This window comes from Fukomys damarensis, unplaced genomic scaffold, assembly GCF_012274545.1.
Source record: "Fukomys damarensis isolate Sample0158 unplaced genomic scaffold, DMR_v1.0_HiC HiC_scaffold_24, whole genome shotgun sequence".
Classification (NCBI taxonomy): Eukaryota; Metazoa; Chordata; class Mammalia; order Rodentia; family Bathyergidae; genus Fukomys; species Fukomys damarensis.
Window position 1 is genome coordinate 8,276,431 of NW_022900936.1, and position 17,656 is coordinate 8,294,086.

The window sequence follows — 17,656 nt, forward strand, 5'->3', positions numbered from 1 at the left end:
TATAAAGACCCAATTAAAAAAATGGGCATCTGAAATGAACAGAAATTTCTCAGACAAATAAGAAAATCCAGCAAATAAACATATGAAAAAATGTTCAACATCACTGGTCATTCAAGAGATCCAGATGAAAACAACACTGAGATTCCACCTTAGCCCAGAAAAGCATGGCTTCTATCAAGAAATCAACCAATAACAAATGCTGGCAGGGTTGTGGGGAGACAGGAATCCTTCTTCATTGTTGGTGGGAGTGCAGACTGGTGCAACCACTGTGGAAATCAATATGGAGATACCTCAAATAACTAGTATTAAAAGTCCCATTTGACCCAACTATTCCTCTGCTGGGTATCTTCCCAAAAGAATTAAAAGAATCAAACCACAGTGATATATGCACACCCATGTTTATAGCGCATAGTTTATAATAGCTAAAACTTGGAAACAGCCCAATTGCCCATCAACTGGAGACTGGATAAAGAAGATGTGGTTTTTTGTTTGTTTGTTTGTTTTTTATAAAATAGAGTACTACTCAGCCATAAAGAATGAGAAACTAGAGACATTTACAGCTAAGAGGATGCACATTGAGGCCATACTCTTAAGTGAAATAAATAGGACACACATGTGTAAATACTGAATAGTTTCTCTGGTATGAAAAACTAAAGGTGTACAATAAGAATCAAAATGTATAATTGATACTGTGAAATAGGAAGAAAATGTCTAAAGGAATAGGGGAAGTGGGAGTGGTGAGGGAAAGGAAGGAAGGGAGAGGAAAAAATATGAGAAGAGGAAAAGCATGGAAACAAAGTCTTTGTAAATAGGAAAGGGTAGAGAGGATAAAGGGAGGGCAAGGGAATGGGGAAAAAATAAGAACCAGGATACATCATGTGAAGGTACAAGGTCCTAATGATGAATGTAACTATATTGTTTACCTAAAATGTACCAGTGAACTTAATGGGAAAAAAAAGAAGAGAATAAATCTTGAAAACAGCAAGAGGTCCTCAAGAAAGTGATGAAGCACAGACCTACAAAAAAGGGTATTTTGAGAAAAGCCAGATGTAAGGAACAATCTTCCAAAGTTTAACTCTATCTATCAATGGATGTGTACTAGTACTAGTATGTTTTTTGTTATGGTAACAAAACATCTGAGGCCAGGTACTATAAGGAAAAAAGGTTTATATAGCTCACAGTTTCTTTTCAACTTTTGGTAAGGGCTCCTCTGCCCACATGCAATAGAAAAGGGAAGCAGAGAGGAAAATGGCCATTGGCAAAAGGGGCAATACACAAAAGGAGTGCTTCATATAAAAATCCACTCTCTAGAGAATTTAACTCACTGTGCAAGTCCATTCTTAATCCCTTCCATGGATGGCGCTCTCATTGACTCAGTCACTTCTCACAAAGACCCACTGCTTAAAAGTGCTACCACCTACCAACATCTCCACACTGAGAACCAAGCTTGCAGTACATGAACCCTTCAGGGACACATTCAAACCATAGACAAACCATAGCAAAATGTTATCTGTCCCACCTGCCTCTTCAGTAAACATACATAAGGACTCATCTTACTCAGTGCTCTTGCAACTGGAATTACCTGTTTTAAATGTGTGACTGTTACGGCTTGTACCTAGATGTAACCCCAAAACCCCAGGCAGCATTAGGTGAGAACTTTGGACGTAGCTGGAACTATGGTGTGTGATGCTGGGATTAAGTGTATGAGGATGGCATAAGGGTGATACTGGGATTAGAGGTGTGTGATTACCAAATCAGTCCACTCATTTGTTTAGCATCATTCTGGGGTGGATATTGGAAGGAGCACCCTGGGTGTGAGTGGCTCCACCCAAAAGTCAAGTAGCTTGGAAGGGATAAAAAGGAGAGGCGGGCTGCTGCCACTACTGCTTGGTGCTTTTTGCTGTCTCCTTCCTGCTTGCCATAGACTGTTTCTCCTCTCTGATGCCTGTCTGCCATGCTACCCAGCCTTGGAGCCAGCCAACTATGAACTGAAACCTCTACAAACACTAAGCTGAAATAAACTTTTCCTCCCTTAACTTTGCATTTGCATGTAAAGGCTTCTGCATTTTCTTCTAAATATTTAAAAATTTCTAGGTCCTACTATTTCTCTATTTTCTCTTTACACCCTAGCTATTATTTGACAGCTAAACTGTTGCTGAGTAATTGTTACAAATGTTATTAAGTAACATGGAAGGTATATTTGTAACGGTCACTCTTAATGGTAGGGTTTCCCTATTAGAGGAAATGCTGTTCGTGTAGATTTTGATTCTGATGCTTTATAGAAAGTTATGAGCTGGATTTAAAATTTATTGAAAGGAGGATGGATGATATCAGGGTGTGGACAAATTTGGAGAAGATGGACAGTAATGAATGATGAGAAAGTTATTCATAAAATAAAGAATAAACATTAATATGGAAAATGACACTAAAGCATCACTCTAAAAATCTTGTCCATGCTCCAGAATCTTAATATTCATTTTTCTTAGAAATTAAGTCATTTATAAAATCTGGGAAACAATTTTATGAAAATAATAAAGACAGCAGGCCTCTTTTACTGACAGGTGTCTGTGAAAATCAAGTAAGATAATGAATGGGAAAATGCTTTGAAAAATTATAAAGCACCATATTTCTGCAATATGCAATTATTATTATCCCTGTTACGATTGCGTGCCTTAACAATCCCTAGAATTATATTGCTCAAAAGTTTGTTTTAAAATGAACAGGTGGTGTTGCAACTTAAGGGGAATTGTGGGATTTTTATCTTCTCCTATCAGTACAACCGTGTCAGTTCTGCAAGACATCAAGGAAATCGGTTCCTTGCCTGCTCTGCCTGGGTACAAAACCCACACATGAAATGCCCCAGCATCAGGAGTAACTACTGAGGAATAAGCAAGTAGTAGATGGATGGGATTGAAAAATAGTGAAGTAGGAGAGTTGATGGGAACAAAGGAGGAAAAGACTTGGAGAAGATGGATGGATGGGTGATGACTGAACCCAGCCTTTGGGTAGATGAGTTGTTGTTCTTACCCTGAGTCATGATCTACTGAGCACATTCTGGTCAGGTTATTTGCTATCAGCACACAATCCGCTGATCCAAAGACTCATCTCCTCTCAAGGAAAACTGCTGTGGCCTCTTGCTTGTTACAAGGTATCACCTTAAAGGAAGAGACTGTTGGGCTATCTGAGTACATTCCTCCAACCTCTTTATCCCTTAACCCCTTCTAGGCATAGCCCAAGTAAGTAGGCCTACCGTGGACCTTGTAGCAGTGAGTATCCCAGGACCTGCACAGGTGCAAAGCATTGTGCAGAGCATTCTTGACTCTTAAGTGCCAGCCCTAGATATGCATCAGCTATTGGCAAGATCATTAGTCTTCTTAGTGAGAGCCAAGGCTGGGACCTGTGGTAAAGGCCAACCTCTCCTTTAAGCTTGGAGAACACATTACTGATTTTATGGCTCCCTGATGAGACTCATCCCACAAAGCCCCACAATTCTCTTTGGAAAAGGCTTTGCCTGTCCCCTTATCCGCTAGAACATGGGAATGGCTCCCCAGTGGTGGCCCTGATGGGCACACAGTGAAGCTCTGATGTGAGTTAAATCATCCAGTGCTTCTGTAGTTGGCCAGAGCTGCCAGCATGTGCCCCGGAGAGGCTTCATCTCCTTCAGATAAAAAATCAGAGTCTGACTTGCCGTCCACCAACTTCTGGCATCCATTCAAGGAACTCCCCACTTCCAGGTGTGAATGGGTGCTATGGAAACACACAAGCAGATCGAGTAAACCAGTCATGCCAGGGAGAAAGCTCAAGGCCTGATCCTATCACTGAAATTCTGATTGAAGCGGAATAAAAGAAAAACTGAAAAGTAATGAGACTCTTCAGGCTGTGACATTATAGCACAAAAGTGATTTGAAAGAAGCAAGATATGTAATTTTTATAGTAAAAACATAGACAAGCTGAAAAAGAAAAGTGAATTAATGCTTTGGAGAAATGCATTATGACTAGGGTAAGGCTCAGAAACAGAAATCATGAACAAGAAAAAATAAGAGACTTGGAAGACATAACATAAATAACAAGAGTTCCAGAATGAGAAAATAGCTCTCATGGAAGGGAAGTGAAAGAACCAAGAAAATTAAGATAGCTCTGTGAAGCCTAGTAAACAAATGCATTACCTTTATCTACATGGTACGAATTGGTTGTGTGGGTTTTGCAGTCATTGTATGGAGTTGTGGTTTTCTTATCAATGCTTGCAAAGGTTGCCCTGCATTCCTGTGGGTAGGAAATGGAGCTTTCCCTGGGCAGAAAGGATACACGAGGACAGATAGAGGCAGGTACCAAGGAGGTAGGGTAGATGGTATCTGTCTTTCTTGGTCTGGATTTCTGGTACCAAGTGATTCCCTTCCCTGTGTGGCAGTATAAAGAGAAACATATGGTAGGTAGAGCACAAGAGAAGTAAGGAAGAACCAAGTGAACTCAAGTTTTACTGGCACTGACGCCAAGAAATTGGGTCGACAGCATCTTCAGTCTTGTCATTTATATTTCCTTCATTTGTGGTGTCCTCTGTTCACTTTCCTTGCCTTGCCTAGCAGCTTTTTGGAAAGCCATTTTGAATACTGCAAACATGCTTAGGTATTTCAAAATATTTAATTAGTACCAGCAGCCTTTTAGGTCAAGTTATATATGATCAAATAGGAACATTCCCATCTCTGACACCCGACCAAGTACGTGGGAAACAGCAAGAGATAAACCTGCTTGAAAGGAGATTATCAATTTAGCATCTAACTGAGCATATCTGGTCATTTCCTCTTCTACTCTACCTGGTTTGGCCTGGTTCCTGAATGATATATCTCTGAAAATGTATTTCCTCTAAAAGGTATTTGGCAAATGAGCCTACTGTAAGTAACACTATTTGGAGAGAGGACTTGGAAAGTCTGATCTCTAAGAACGACATGGGTGACCCATGTTTTGTTCATCACCTTCTCTGGGAGGAAGACCAACATCCCTAAGTACCTGACCTACTGAACCTCTCCAGCTCCTTCTCAGATTCTGGCTTCTGGTCTTGGCAGGAGGCACCAACAACTCCATCCTTTTGAGTGGATGGACAATGTAAATGCTCTTCTAAGAAATTAAATTCAGATGATGTACAGTCTGTGTGATACAATAAACTGAGTGTTTGTGTCCTCTTCAAATTTCTGTTACCGTCCTAATCCCCAAAGTGACAGTATTAGGAGATGGGGCCTTTGTAAAGTGAGTAGGTCATAGTGGTTGAGCTTTCAGGAATAGGATTAGTCCCCTTATGAAAGGGTCCCAGAGTGTTCTCTCATCTCTTTCTACCACATGACGAGGCAACAAAAAGATAGCCACCTTGAACCAGGAAGAGAACTGTCACCAAACACTGAGCCTCCAGCATCTTAATTTTGGACTTCCTACCTTTAAAACTATGAGGAATAGATGTTAATTGTTTATTTTTAATTTTTAAAATTTATTTATTTATTTATTTTGGTACCAGGAATTGAACTCGGGACCTTGTGCTTGCAAGGCAGGCAGCAGAACCACTGAGCTAAATCCCTAGCCCCGATGTGTATTGTTTAAACCAATACAATCTATGGCATTCTGCTAGAGCAGCTTGAACTAATACACGTGGGATGACTCTCCATCTCTTCTCCAACAACTCTTCTGCTGGGCATCCACAACACAGTCTCTAGTCATGACAGTCAAGTTTAACTGTCAACTTGACTGGTGTGGGACCTACCTAGGTAAGTAGAAAAGCACACTTCTTAGTGTGTCTGGGCAGGTCATAGGGGTGACTTTAGATACTGTACATTATCCCTGTATGCTTCTTCTCTGGCACTGTTTCACTGCTGTGTTTGCTATCTGCTATGAACTAATAAGGATCTTGCCCTGCCACACCCTTCTGCATGACATTTCCATCTTAGAGCATTCTTACCATGAACTACATCCCCTGAAACCATGAGCCAAATTAAACTTCCTTTAAGTTGCAGGCATCAGGTATTTTGTCTCAGCAATGAGAAAGTTGACCAAAGAACAAGTATTATACTGATTCAGGGGAATAAAATGTGAAAAAGTTAAACAATCATTTTGATTTTCTATCACATGAACGTCTAGGTGTTTAGTATCATGAAAATGAAGATACTGTTATCTAAAAAGTGTGAGTTGTTTCTGGGTTCTTTCATATCTGGAAGCCTGACCTTAAGGAAGATGCAACAATAGTGCTTTTTGTGTCTTGCATCTGTGGGACCATGGAATGTTTGAGAATAATTTGACTAGAATTCCTATAAATCAAAAGTTAATAGATTATCAGTAAAATGAGAACTGCCCTAACTTTTCATTCATTATTCAAGAGCTTTCACTGCTAACTTCAAGTATTAAGGATAGGTTGATAATCCTTGGCCAGCATACATTTCAAAGCAGCTTGCCTTCAGGGCACTGCCATTTCCTTTGGATTCGATGGAGATTTGAGTCCCTCAATCCAGCTGATGCATGTTGGCTGAGGGGATTTTCTTGCCTGGCTAAATATGCATCAGGGAGGTCAACTGAGTAGTTTCTAACACATGAAATAGTCCCAGTCTTTCTGTTCTAAATCCACAGCATGGGTTTTGAACTGCATGGTGTTTTTGAGAATGTTGTTCCACTCATAACCAGTGCTCCTGACTCTGTTGTTCAGGATCCCCACAAATATGTCAAGGATATGCTTGAAAGGCTCCAGCAGGATTTGCTTAAACATTAGGTCATGGAGCAAATTAGCTCAAAGACCTCTTTTAACTCTTTAGCTGGTAGTTTGAAAAGTATCAAGGAAAGAAGCATATGAAAAGATTAAATTTAGTTTAATTAGACAAAAAAGTAGGATATACATCAATGGAGATAAATCTTTCTGAGTTTCAGAAATCAAACTTCAGGATCTGCAGCTGCTCATTTTCACAGCCCTCTTAGGATTTATGCTCATGGTTTTATCGTAATCATTAATCTGGATGATCTAAGATTATGTTATTGCATTAAAGGCTAACGTGATGAAAAAGGATCAAGGCATTTAATGAAGTGCAAAATTCATCCCACTTAGAAAAGCAATATTTTGTTCCCAAGAGAAAACTGAAGAGAAACAAGACTCTTGCCATGAGTGTTGTTTTTGTTTGAAATTTTGGCTGATGGGATAAATTTGTGTCATTTTCACACACGAATAGCGACAAGTGGCAATGAGGCAACTGAATTCCTTGGCATTCAGTCTCACATGCCTTCCTTGGCCTAATGAGACAGATCAATAGGAGGTTGCATTGTAAATCAATGGCAGAGGGAAAGAATACAAAGACCCTCCCAGAGTTGACTGAGGAGGCAACACATTTCCAAGGGGCAGAGAAGCCCAGACTCAGACTTAACACAGTCCTGGTTCCACTTTGACCTTTGGCCTTTTCCAATTTTCTATATAGTCAGAACTGAGAAAATACACATCCTATGGATAGTGGGGTGGATTCAGAATCCTTCCAAAGTAAGTATCTTTACACGTTTATTCACTTTTTATGTATTTGGGGACAAAAGCAGAATATAACCCAGCAGACCCAGCCATGTTAAAGTCTGGCTGTCAGAGAGGTGGGCAAGAAGTGCTATGGTGACGGGCACCAAAAGAGAAGGTTATTTTCTGAAAGAGGTGTTCATTGAAATACAGCCAGTCCAAACACTGGACAAACTCTTCCCCAGGTCTGCATTTCTGTATCTCCTATGAACTAGCACCTCATGCCAACTACCCACCCCTTCCAGACATAATTGAGCATACGACCTTTATACATACTCTGTGGCATTAGTGACACTGTTTTTTTTCTCATTCTAGGGCATTTTCACATACATCAGTATGTTTTTCATCATTTTTATATATTAGTTTGCAAAGGGTAAGATTTTTATCACACATGTGATGAGTATCAAAAGTAAAAATAGCTAACGAATCCCTCAGACTTCGGGGGCTATAAAAATCACAGTGGTATGTGTCTTGCAATGAATCATGTAGTCAGTTGTATAGCACAGCTGGGAGCAGGAAAGATGATCACAAAGAACGTGAGTTGGGTGGGCTCTGCTGTATCTCCAGCTGCAGACATGCACAGGGAGAAGAAGCACCTGAGAATTCACTTTGTCCTCCCCACAAAACAAACTGGGAAACAAGACCCTCAGTAGGGTTTGCTGGAGTGGAAGGTCAGGGAGGAGTGAGATAGGCTTTTGGAAACATTCCATGAGTTTTGAGTAGCACAGTAGGAAATGAAGACTTGCTGGTACAAAGTGAAGGATCCTAGCATCTCTACAGTTTCCAGTTTTCAGACCCAAATAGATGCTGAAAAATGTGGTGTCACTCTTAAGGCACAAATGGTTTGGAGCAGATGTCTCTGCAGTAAGGGACCCACCCAGCGTGGGGGAAGGAGCCCAGAAGTGAGAACCAGGAGCCGCCTGATCAAGGCTTGACTCTGACACTAATTGGTTTTGGAAGCTCAAACAAGCACATAAATTCAATGGCTCTCAACTCCCTGTAAAATGAGGCCATGTGGGCGCCAAAGGTCTTCGCCAGCTCCTACAGAGCAATGTAAATCACAAAGAAAAACTAGGGCCATGACTTTACTCACCCATGTAATTTGTAGCCTAAAAACCTTACAGTGAAAGATTTCCTTTACAGACCCCCAGGGATGAAAGATGTGTGTGTGTGTGCGCTCATGTTTTAATCATGTCTAGATCTGTCACTTGTCAACAAAGCCCAAGGTCTGTGAGTGTTGGGAGTCTTATTTGAAACTCACTGGACAAGAGGAACCTATTTCAGTTCTCCGAAATTACCCATTTGATTCTAAGTCTATTCCCTAATACTATACCCTCTTTCTAGGGTACTGGTTTCAATCAAGTTACAACAAATACAGCAGTTATCACAGATAACAAATTGTCCTGTGTCTTAGTTACTTTTCTCTCATTGCTGAGACAAAATATCCAACACCCAAAACTAAAGAAGGAGGAAAAGTTTATTTAGCTCACAGTTTGTAGAGGTTTCAGTCCAGTATCAGGTGGCTCCAAGGCAGGGTGGCTTGGCAGAGGGGCATTTTAGGAGAACCAGCTCATGGCAAGCAGAAAGCAGCAAAAGCAACAGGGGAGCAAGGGACCAGACAAGCCTTTTTGTGATCCTTATATTGTATCTGAGCTACCAGGATTAGGGTGGTGCCAAACAAATCAGTGGACTGATTTAGTAATCACCCACCCTTAATCCCTGCATTGCACACTCTAGATTCAAGTACCTCTAAAAAAAAAAAGCCCCACCTATGACTGCATGTGACTAGATACAGCCCTAACATCTGGTGTCTAACTTGCTCAACTAGATTTGCTTTGTCCTTTTATAAGAAACAGAATTCCAGCAGAAAAGCTTGTGGGGGGAAAAATTCTCCTCTGGAAAGAAAAAATTGTTCCTATTCTTATAGAATTAGAAGGATGAGTCGATACCTCTAAACATATCAAAGGCTATTTAGTAGAAAGCTTTCTCATCCATATTATCTTTTAGCGGCCTCTATAAAATAAACATGAGTATGATTTTTTTTCTCTTTTTCTTTCAAGTCTTAGATATAGGATGTAGCATGTATCTTTGTAAGTTGTTGTGCACTGCAGGTTGGACCCTTGCATTTGCTGACACAAAACCAGGGTGACAGTTCACATCCCTTCAATGGCAAGTCCTTACCCTGGGATTTGGGGAAGCAAAATGCTTTTGTGCTATATCCCTAAAGGTAATATGGAGAGGCCAACTGCACATGGGAAATCTGACCTCAGTGGCTTTATCTAGGTGTTGTTGCCTCTGAAACAAATATGTCCTCCATGTTTTCTCCATGACAGCGTTACCCACAAAGCACTCCTGATTATGGTCCCCTCTGTGTTGTCCTCTGTGGAGAAGTCCCAACTGACCCCAACTCTCACACATCTGGGAATCTGAGAGTAGTAAAAAAAGGATAGCAGGGATAGCAGAGGCAGAGAACTTTCTTCTTTTTCTCTCTTTTTCCTCGTTTTGATTTCCTAAGAGGTTTCATTTGAGGAGGTAGAAAAAAGACTTACCTGTTTTGAGAATTTGAGAAATACATTTGTCACATCTCATCTTTATAAGTATGAATATATTAACAAATACCACAGCCGTCACTCTCAAGTGGGACCTCACCTAATCCTCATTGTCTCTGGCTATTTTGTTACCTGATTTTATAGAGAGAAAACTGAGACACAGGCAAGCAGCTTGCTGGAAGCCACACAGCCAGCCGAGGCCAGAATCAGGCTGCTCACCTAGGGAGGCTAGCAGGAGAGCAGACGCTCTTCACCACCCGGACAACCTATGCATGGGGAGGGTGGCTGGAGGGAAAAGAGAAAATGTGCCTGTGGAAAGTTTTCACAAGCTCCTTGCATTCCCCTGGGCCCTCCAGGACTCACTGTCATGGCCGTACCTCCTCCTATCTCCCTTCAGTGAGGCCCCAGGACATGTCACACTGCCTGGGACAAGATCTCCATCCTTAAATGCTTCTGCCTCCTTAAGTCTGGGGGGCCATAGTGAGAAACACTCCAACCTGTGACGATGACTTCATCATCTAATGGCTTAGACCCTGATCCCTGCCGGGTTGCAGCTGAACCCTTCCCAATCACTGCCTTCCTTTTTTTTTCTGTCCTGTCCTGTACCTTGGATCCTTCTTCCATGGGCAGATGCCCCTGGGGACCATCACCTCACACCCTGGTCCTGATCCCCATCTGATCCCTCACATCTGCCATTTACCTCCAGACTGGAAAACAAAGGCTGACCATTTTGGGGATTGTCAAGACTATCAGATGCCTTGAACCCTCTTTACTGTGGTCTCTGGATTCTTATGTAGACCCAGTTCCTTCTCTGAGTTATCCCTGGTCTCATTTCTGCCTTGAGAGAGCTATCATCCTTCAAACCCAAGTCTGTACTAGGATAGAATCCTGAATTTAGGACCAAACAACCAACCCAGCACCTTAGCATTTATTTCTTTGTGCCAGAATTTCTGGCTAAATGTCTTCAGCCCCAAGCTTTTGGAAATATGACTCTGAGTGGAACATATATATGGGGGACCAATCTGGTGGTGGTTGTTTTGGGGGAAAACTGCTCAAAATTCACTGATGGCCAAAGATTATTTCAAACTTAAATTTTATAATTTGAATGATTTGGGTCTGATAGAGCCTATCTGCTATATATATAATTTAAGTCTGAGCAAACACACGCAAGGGAGTCCTAATAACTACTCTTGGCCTTCCATGTTGGTGAGGATATCTGTGACCCTGCACTGTGACATGGCCACGGGAGAATAAGTCAGTATGTGGGGTCCACCTGACTCAACAGTATAAATGGGAACAACCCTCAAGATGTTTGGGGTCAGCCGTTTATGACCACTGTGACATATTTACATATTGGCCAGTATGTTAGTGAATATTATATGTGAAATTGATGGGCCACAGAGTGCCCAGACATTTTGTCAGACAGTATTCTGGATGTGTTTGAGTGTGAGATCAAGGAATTAGCAGGGCAGACTTCTTCTGAGACCTTCTTTGTTGGCCCATAGATGGCCACCGTCTTGCTCTGTCTTCACATCTTCTTCCCTCTCGGTGTATCCCTGTGTCCAAATTGCCCCATTTTATAAAGACACCAGTCATGTTAGATTAGAGCCCACCATAATGATGTCATTTTAACTTCATTACTTCTGTCAAGAACCTAAATCCAAATGAGGTCACGTTGTGAGGTACCAGAGGTTAGAACTTCCAAATAAGAATTTGGGAGAAACACAGTTCAACCCATAACAAACTCTGCAACTCTGACGCTGCAAGGAAACTTTGAAGTCCTATACCATAATAATCTTTTTATGGGGATCGCATGGCCCGCCAGACACTGACAGAAAACCCGTAGTAGATACAGGAATCAGTTTTTATAAATGACCCAAGTAATGGCTCCTCACATTGCAGTTCACCAGTTCCTCACACCCTCGGATAAACACAGGCCATTTTGGCTCTGAAATTTCTCAGGGTGAGCAAATAGGGCTGAGTGCACACCCTCCCCTCCACAGAGACTGCCAATCCTCTGAAGAGAGGAAGGCAAGTTTCTCTGCAGCTCAGCTGGAAGGAGGAAATCATTTCTGTGTCAAGCCACAATGTCACTCTGTGATGTTATTGCGCTTAAACTCAAGTGTGTTAAAGAACCTGATCAAATATGATTACAAAAATCCACACTCAGGCCAAGTGTGGGGAGGAAGGAAGTTCAACTTCATAACTTATGTTCCATATGGCAGATACACAACTTAGTGCTTGTATAGAACTTATTCAACTCAATATATGTGCATCTTAGATCATTGGCTTTTTCAAAATGTTTTCCTCAATGCTTAACCCTGACTATAATAAAACTGGAGCTGTCTCTTTGTTTTAGGCATGGGTACTTATATAATGTCCCCACACTTAGCATCAGTTATTAGACAACCAGCGAAGCCTTTCAATTCCTTTGTCTCTCACTATTTTGATCTAAAATAATTACAGTAATGCCTCAGTCCATGAATACTTCTGTTTGTGAATAATTCAGTTTTCAAACAGAAATGTTCAGCAAAATTTTGCTTCTATTTTGCGAACTCCATGTCTGGTGATGAACATGACCGTGGTCATCTTCTCTAGAATCATGGAATGAATTAAGTTTGTGAACTGAGGTACCACTGTACTTCTATACGTCTATGTTTTTGTTTTGTTCTTTTGGTAATGGGGATCAAACTTGAGACCTTGTACTTGTGAAGCAGGTGGCAGAACCACTGAGCTAAATCCCCAGCCCTTTCTGTGTCTTTGCAATCTCACCAAATGAGAAGACCGCTAAGGGCTCTGAGTTTAGCAGATAATCCTGACATTAAACAGCCAGTAAAATTATCAGGATGGCTGTGTACTGTTTCCTGCAAGTACAGCAATGTGGAAAACTTTGAAAGTTTAATGTGAGTGGAAAATGTGTGAAGAGACTCAAAGGTCAAAAGATGTGATGAAAATCAAGGTAAGACTTTGCTCAGTGCTTCCATGAAAGTTACAGTTTGTTGTAGTGAAAGGACTAGGAAAGTTTTTCTTTGAACTTCATGTATGCATCACCGTGGGGATTTGTAAATGAAGCCGAGTGGTACTCATTTACCAACCTTCACTTTCGGAGATGCATGCCCTGCGTCCCAGTGGTACAGAATCTCCAGCCAGGTTACCAGAATCAAAGGGATGACTTCAGCTTTCCGTGCTCCCCTTTACTCCTTCCAGGTCTTCCCCTTTACTTCCTCCCAGGGAATGCAGGTGAGACAAGTGTGGGCCAGTCCTCCTTACCTTTGTCAACTACTCTCAATGCTCAGCCTCCAAAGAAAAGTTACTGTGCCATTCCAAAGCCTTCTGGTGTACAGAGAGATAGATTCCTAAATTATCTCCCTGTCTGGAGGATCCTTTAGAATGCACTCCCTGAGCCTCCTTTTTCCCTTTCTGATTTTGTTAGGCATCATCCAGAGAACTCTTCCTATGCAGTGAAGGTGGGTGTATGCTGGCTTTGGGATAAGCAGGGACTCAGAACTGACCATGAGAGGTGAACGCATGTCCACTGGGGAATTCTGAGAACAACTTTTGATTCTCAGTTGTAGTGGAATGAATCTTCCCCATCCCCAGCTATGCTCAAATTCCTAATCCCAGGTATCGATGAATGTGAATTTAGTGGTGGATGTCTCTACAAAAGAAAGGAAATGGATATCTAGAAACACAGAGACATAGAAGAAATGCAGGGAGTTAGGCCACGTGAAGACAGAGGCAGACTGATGCAGCCACAAGCCAAAGAGTGTCAAGAGCTCTCAATAAACCCTAGAATTGGGAGAGAAAGATCCTTTCCTGGGTCCCACAGAGGGAGCATGGCCATCCCTAGGCCTTGTTTTCAGACTTCTTTCCTCCAGCACCTTAAGGGAAAACACTTCTGTGTTGCTTTAAGCTACCAGTTTTGTGGTACTTTTTACAGTAATCTGATAAACCAGGGCGATCATTAAAGGTAAGAATGACACAAAAGCTTTTCTTTGTCCTATTTCCTAGATTCCTGTTCTTATTGGGAACGATGACGCTTGGAGTTATAGCAGCCATGCTGTGACTATAAAACGTGAAGCCAGTAATGTATGCAAAATAAATCATAGCAAATAATAGAAAGACCTGGGGTCTTCCTGGATATCATAGAACATCTGGACGCAGCTGCTGTCCCTTGAAGTTTGGGCTGTGTCTTAGTTACTTTCTCATCTCTGAGAGGCAATACCCAACACCCTCAATTCTAAAGGAAGAAAGGTTTATTTTGGCTCACAGGCTGTAGAGTTTTTGGTCCATAGGTGGCTGGCTCAAAGGCAGGATGCCATGGCAGAGGGGCATGGCACAGGAGAAACAGCCCATGGCACGGTGGCAGGAAGCAGAGAAATAAAGGGATAGAAGATAGACAGTTCCAGGCCATATCCCCATTGACTTACCTCTTCCAACCAGGTTTTACCTCCAACATCACATTTAGCTATAAAATCATCAATGGATCAATTTGCTGATGGGTATCACACCTGCATGATCCAACTACCTCCTAAAAGCCCTACCTATTAGTGCATGAGGCTTGAGGGGGACCGCTAGATATAACCGTCACAGGCTATATGCAAACATGACTACTCTTTGGTACTTTTCTGAAGTGTTACGAGACACTTGCAACTGGCAGTCTTCCCAACTGCAAACCACCGTTAGTGTTTTTGCATGACATACAACTTTCACATTGTTCTTTATTCAGCTGTGAGGCTTATTAGCATATTTGCTTTTTTTTTTTAACTATACTTTAAGTTTGTTCAGTGTTCCGAATATGTCCCAGTCACTTTTGTCCTTTCCATGGAGAGTTAGCAAAACGCTCCCAAAAAGACACTAGTAGAAAAGGGGTGAGAGCTGGAACACTTGGCAGAGCAGAAGAACTCATTCTGTGTCATTTGGTGGAATCCTTCCATTGTTCAGAGCTGGAGACTGGGTCCTGAGAGGTTCATTTGCCTGAGGAAGGAACTCCCTCTGTTTGCTTTGACACTTGTCCACTAAACATTGACTGCTCCAAGCATGGTATCCCAGGAACTCAGAGAAATCATAGGACCTCTGTTCACAAGACATAAGCTCGTACATGATGGGATTTCCAACTCACTTCACATGAAGAACTTAATGGACTAGGATTGAACTCCCCAAACTTTTAGGCCCCTCATGGATGGTCAAGTGTCGACTCATAGACTGGCATTTTAAAGGGAACGGACAGAAAATGAAGCAGCAAGCTACACATTCTGCGCACCTCTCCAGGGGAGCATCACTTTCATTCTGATACACCTCTGAAAGGCTTGTCCTGGATTCTTCTCAAGCCTTGGCTGTGGCCACTTGCCTGGCTCCAGGCCTCTAAATCACCCTGTATTCTTGCCCCTTCCTGCTGTGTTGACAATAGCCGGAAACTGCTTTGAGAGCCACAGCCACACTAACAACTGGAAAAGAGTTTCTTCCCCAGCAGATAATTCAGAGCTGAAGAAATAAACATGTTGAAAAGCCCATTCAAGGAAAGTTGTTAGTAAGTGTGAACAATGCTGATGATAACAGTGCTTTTCTAAGAAGACCACTGGGAAGGGCGCTCCTGTTCACATTTATTTCCGGCCCTGCTCTTATCTTGCACGAGCCATGTGCTCCCACTTATCTGGCAGCAGTTGGGCTCCACTAGAATCAACAGTGCAGGCCGGTTCGCATGGCTGGCCACCAAATGAGGATCAGGTGGTAGAAAAGGAGGTCTCTCCCCTACATTTATTCCCTACAGGATTATGTACATGACTCAACAACAATACTCAAAGCATCTTCCTAGAACCATTGCAGTTATGTTTATACTTGGGTTTTGATTTTTCTCAAAACTGTCTCAGGGACCTGTTTGTAGCAGCGACTGGGAACATCAGAGGACTTACCAATGTCCTTGGAATACCAGGAGCATGCATTATCCAAGCAACCTTCACTTCAGTGGCAGAGATTAGTTTTCCGAGAACTATCCGTACTTTGAAGCAAATGGTATCTATAGCCAAGAAATGTAGACAGCCACTGAGTTGACATGGTAGGGTCAGGCAGTGTTGAATTGGCGGTACTGGACTGGAAGATTGGTGTTCGTCTCAGAAAATTGTCTGCTTTGAGCACGCACACACACACACACATGCGCACACACATGTGTGCACGCTTTCTAGTTTGCTTATACATGCAGGTCACATGTACACTCATCCATACAGTACAAAAAGACATCTGTACAGGCATCATAGTTAGGAACACTGACTTTAAAAGGGCAATGCCTGAGTTCACGCCCCAGGAGTTTCTCCTGGTAGGAAGTGTGCGACCTTGAACTCAGTATTCAACTTGCTGCTCCCAGATGTCCTCACCTACAAAATGAAGATAATAACAAGATCTACCCCAGAGGGTTCTTAAGAGAATAATATGAGCAGATGTGTAAAGGGTTTAGAGCAATGGCTGGCACTCAGTGAGTGCTGTGTGTGCTTATTGTTTGTTTCTTTTCTTTTTTTTTTTTGGTACCAGGGATCGAACTCCGGTCCTTGTGCTTGCGAGGCAGGTAGTGGAACCACTGAGCTAAATCCCAGGCCCTGTGTATGGTTATTAACAGAGCCCTCACTCTCTTCAGAGGGAGATGCAGTCTCTGTGTCTCTGCCTGAGCAGCCTTGAATCTCATTGACCTAGAATTTCTATCACTAAAAGCTTAGAGAGATAGTGAGGGGGCTGGGTGACCAGTAGTCTTCACAATGCCTATATCACAGAGCAAATTTTTTATTTTTGTTTATGGAAATGTTTCTATTCCTCAGTAAGAGGCAGGCCCCATGACATCAGAATCACTATAAATGGGTCTTCCTACTTTTTGTTGTTGTTGTTGTTATACCAGGGAGCAAACTGAGGACTTCATGCTTGCCAGACGGACGCTGTGCCACTGAGCTAAATTCCTGGCCTGGCTAAATTCCTCCTGCTTTTCACCAGTGTACAATAGGGTGTTTGGCATGAGGTAGATGTTTACTATTTATTGATTGAATGACAACTTCTACTATTACTACTAATCCTACTATTGCTGTTGCTCTGAGAATAGAATCTGATTGTCTATGTTACGCATTTTTCTAGTGAAATATGACTACATAGCAATCATGCAGATCTCATGAATATGACCTTCTGAGATAGTCAAATAATAGTGTTCAAATGAGACTAATAATGATTTTCTAATAGTAATAATAAAATTTTGTCTATAAAAATTCAAACAGAAAATTTTTTTTAACTTTTAAAATGGACATTAAAAATAAAGAATAAAAATAATTGAGGCTTTGATATATCCCCCTCAAAAAAAACTCAAATAAGCAATAGGAGATTTTATGTAGTAAACAGAGATAAATAATATCTGGTACCAACTGATTCACAGTCAAGAGTAGTTTGAAAGAAGGCTAGAATTAGTGCTTATGTCTACATTCCAAATTGGTAAGCATAAGATATAGTCAACCAATAAAATCTATGCTAGGTTTTGATGCAGGAGGGTAAACACCGCTATTCACCTTCACCAGGATTTAAAGAAGCAGGTTCTTTTTTTTTTTTTTTTTTTTTTTTA